The following is a 4,385-nucleotide window of genomic DNA, read 5'->3' as shown; positions in this document are numbered from 1 at the left end:
AGATCGACACAGCTCAGAAAACATGTTGCCACACTCTCACAAGTCCTTAATTTGAAAAACAACGAACTTGATCAGGTTGCAGATTTCCTGGGTCATGATATCCGCGTTCACCGCGAATTCTACAGATTACCAGTTCCCACAACACAGCTGGCCAAGATTTCCAAACTGCTTTTAACACTGGAAAAAGGACATCTTTCCCAGATCCAGGGGAAATCACTGGATGAGATCAAAATAGAAGGTTTGTATTGAAAGGAGCAAATATTAGGGCAGTAGTTGAATATTATGCTTTATCAACAGAATTAAAACCTAAAAGCACAGACCATTCTGTTAAATGTCCATGATTTAAGGTTCTTGAAGTCTATTGTTTCATCACTTTGCAACATTTGGCAAACTGCAGAGTGGTGGCCTTAAATAGTAAAACTATATACTATAATTTCCAGTATTTGTTCTGTATTTTGTCATATCTCGTTGTTAATGTGAGGTTTTTGGGGGGGTTGTGTTTGTTTGTTTTTTTTGTTTTGTTTCCCCCCCCCCCCCACAATTTCTCAGATGAAATTGCATTAAGTGATGCTGAAACAAAGGACAGTGAGAGTGAATCAGATGATGATGACACAGCACTCACAATGTCGGCGTGTGGCACCAGTGAGCCTGTACATGCAGTAGCTGATTCCACAAACACAGCGCAGCTCCAAGACACTGTAGATTGTGGTAAGTTACCACTAGCTTGGTTTCTGTGGATAAAATGTTTGTTACAAATATTAAAACTTAATCAAATTGTGTAATCAGCAGATGAAGGACCACTCACAATGCCTGCAGCAAGTGAGACTGCTGCTCCCTCTGAAGGTAAGGGGTGCAGTTGGTTCTCTAAGCTTATTATTGTTTCATCACTTTGCAACATATGGCAAACTGCAGAGTGGTGGCAAAAAGTCACTTGGATGAGTGACAAAATGTTTCTCCAACTGAAAACGCTACGTCCAGATTAACAGAATCAACGTTTTGGGATTTACTTACCTGGATGATTGAGCATGCATCAAGAGACTTTTATTCAACTTTTTATTCAGTCTTTTATTCACAGCGGAACACTAAATGTTGTCTCATTTTAGAAATTTGATAAATTTTCAAAGAGAATTTTAGCTCGTTTTGATATTGATGGTAGCAACACATTTCAGAAGTTAGTACAGGGTAGCATCCATTCTTTTAACAAGCAAATGTTTTTTGTTTTTTTTGTTTGGTTTTTTGTTTGTTTTAACTACTACTACTTTATATATCTTCCAGAGAAAAATGCTGCTCAATCCCACAATTCCCGAAGAGCTCCCAAAAACATGTGGTCCAAGGCTGAGGTTGCTGCAGTGATGAGGCATTTTAAAGACCACATAAACGAAGGGAAACTAGCCACCAAAAATGAATGCAGTCATTGCAAATTGGTAGAAGATCCGGTGTTGGCAGGAAGAACAGTTCAAAACATAAGAGATTTTGTAAGAAACAGAGGATTAACTGCAAAAAGGCAGAAAAAAATGAATTAAAATAACTGTTTAGCCAGATGTGGTTTTACATCTTGGTCAGATTGCCAATTGTTGTTAACACTGATGTTCTGTTTAAAGAAAAAAAAAGTTCTTGTTAAATACAGAAGCAGTTTGTATTTCATAATTTTTACATTTAATTTATTTAGGGTTTTTTTTGACGGGTTATATTTAAAATAAAAAATTATAAATGCATATTTTCTCCCCTTAATATTTACCTTTAAACTATTAAAATTCATTTTAAATGTTTTTAATTTTTCTGTTTTCTATATTTTTATATTTCTGTGGGAAGCGTGGGCATTTTTGTCCATAGATTTCTTTTTTTATTTATGGTTAAAATTAATGTTCAGATCCAAGAACACTAATAAAATGATGTTCCAGTAATCCTGTGTCCTGTCAGATGTGTATTCATGGTAATGATGAGCTATTTAAATATTACATCATTGTCCCTTTAAAGACCCAATATTGTTTTTTTTGGACCTCATAAAACACATTGTTGTCAAGTGGACAATGTCTCCAGAAAACACAATAGAGTCTGGTTGGTGTGTATCAGTGTATCTAGACTTCTATAGGGAGTGTATGAGGTCTGAAGTGACCCAAATTTTTTTCAGATTTTTTCGAACACTTTAACCTCGCTCCCTTGGCTCTAAGTCCATTGAAAAGGGTAGTCCACTTAAACCACCACCGGGCGGATTGACGTAGGATAGTCCCTCCATACCACATAGACCCGTATGTGTATATGTGTGTGTGTGTGTGTGTGTGTGTGTGTGTGTGTGTGTGTGTGTGTGTGTGTGTGTGTGTGTGTGTGTGTCCTGCTGATCAAAGGGTCATAAAAGGCAGATCCTTGGTCAGGAAGAGGGTAGACCTCCCTCACCCTAGATAACATTGGTGAGGAAGTCAAGCAGTTAAAGCACTTAGACTAAAACAGATGTAACTACGTTAATCCTACCATAAAACAATAAGAGAAGGTATGACCTCTCTCGTGCTCCCAGGATGTGGGTGTGCATTCTAGTGTGGAATACACACCAAGCCTTTGCAGCCTGTTAAAGATCACACACAATTAATTATATGCCTCTAAGTATACATGGTTGAATATTTCCTAATACAAATAACTACATGCAGTATTCTACCATATGCAAACTTATATCACTAAAAGATTATACTGACTACTAAATACAATTTTCCATTAACACAATCCATACAAGCTCTCTCAGGGTGAAACTGTGACAAACAGTCCCTGTGCAAAGTTGCTTTCCTGATGAATCTGTTTTAAATGCTGTTGGAGATGCATCAGGACTTTCGATTGGTCTTAGGCATGGCGATGCTGGAAGGTTGAGCCCTTGTTCAACAGCAGACTGAAGGTGAGCTATGCCAGAAGCTGAGAGGACTGACAGATCAATGGAAACAAAAGGTATTTGCCTTGTGTTTGGTGTGTAAAGTTTGCAGTACTGGGAGGAACACTGTCTTTTGAAGTGAACACTTGGATTTTCCGTCATTGTTTTTTGAATTACTGTGGACACATGGCACTGTGCATCAACACGATGAACACCAGTCTTCAACTGAACAGGGCAGAATATTGAGCTCAGCACCTCTGCCCTCAATGAATAGGCATGTTGAGTGACACCCTTTGAAGCAAGGGATTTCACAAGCTGGAATACTTTGTTCTCCTCTGAACTATTCAACATGTTTTGAGCAGTACGACTGTCACAGTAAACGCAGCACAGACTTTGACAGAAGGCATCAAAGGCACAGGTGTTCATGACACAGTATTGTCCTTTGCCAAGTTTTACTGCACTGTAAACCCCAACAGTCTACCTGACTTATAAAGTTTGTGGATATAACAATTGAAATTCCTCAAAGTTGAAACAACTTAAAACTTTTGTTCTGTTAACGATTCAAACAGTTATAATTGTACATGGCTTAGAAGTTAAGAGTAAATACTGCTTTCTTAATTATGATTTTTGAGTAAATGTTTTTTTTCCGAGCTCCGCATGTGTATGTCAACTACGTCATGACGTTTCCTCTCTAACCTGAACGATGTTGACAGAAAATTCTGTTCAATATGGCTGCCCTTCTCGAGCGACTGGAGAGCACATTTGGAGAAACTTGTAAGTAAAACGGAACCTTCGTTATGTTTATTTTTTCCGTAAAAAAGCAAGTATATTAATATGTTGCAGGCAAGAACTTCGATTTCGAATGCGCTGTTGTGTTAAAAAGCACAGAACAGGGCTCAGGGAGGGGCGGCCATCTGCTGCGACCGGTTGGGGTGAGAGAAGGAAGACAGGATAAAGACATGCTGTGGAAGAGAGACAGAGGTTAACAACAGATATGATTCAATGCAGAGAGGTCTGTTAATACATAGTGAGTGAGAAAGGTGACTGGAAAGGAAAAACTCAATGCATCATGGGAATCCCCCGGCAGCCTATGTCTATTGCAGCATAACTAAGGGAGGATTCAGGGTCACCTGGTCCAGCCCTAACTATATGCTTTAGCAAAAAGGAAAGTTTGAAGCCTAATCTTGAAAGTAGAGATAGCGTCTGTCTCCTGAATCCAAACTGGAAGCTGGTTCCACAGAAGAGGGGCCTGAAAACTGAAGGCTCTCCCTCACATTCTACTTTTAAATACTCTAGGAACAACAAGTAGGCCTGCAGAGCGAGAGCGAAGTGCTCTAATAGGGTGATATGGTACTACAAGGTCATTAAGATAAGATGGGGCCTGATTATTTAAGACCTTGTATGTGAGGAGCAGGAGTTTGAATTCAATTCTGGATTTAACAGGAAGCCAATGAAGGGAAGCCAAAACAGGAGAAATATGCTCTCTCTTTCTAGTCCCTGTCAGTACTCTTGCTGCAGCATTTTGGATTAG

At 39.0% G+C, this 4,385-nt stretch overlaps 1 long non-coding RNA gene across 1 annotated transcript; it reads left to right on the top strand.

Annotated features, from left to right (window-relative positions):
- Nucleotides 1-487: 487 nt before the first annotated feature.
- On the top strand, nt 488-2,107 carry LOC146556158 (uncharacterized). Its single transcript, XR_014888935.1, has 3 exons — nt 488-708; nt 787-843; nt 1,276-2,107. It is a non-coding gene; the product is annotated as an uncharacterized LOC146556158 (long non-coding RNA).
- The last annotated feature ends 2,278 nt before the right edge of the window (nt 2,108-4,385 follow it).

The sequence above is a fragment of the Mchenga conophoros genome, linkage group LG16 (assembly GCF_057382185.1).
Source record: "Mchenga conophoros isolate Kocher_MC1m ecotype Shallow Benthic linkage group LG16, M_conophoros_male_GT1.1, whole genome shotgun sequence".
NCBI classification, from domain to species: domain Eukaryota; kingdom Metazoa; phylum Chordata; class Actinopteri; order Cichliformes; family Cichlidae; genus Mchenga; species Mchenga conophoros.
Note: the sequence above shows the minus strand (reverse complement) of the source record. Positions and strands in the feature narration are given on the sequence as shown.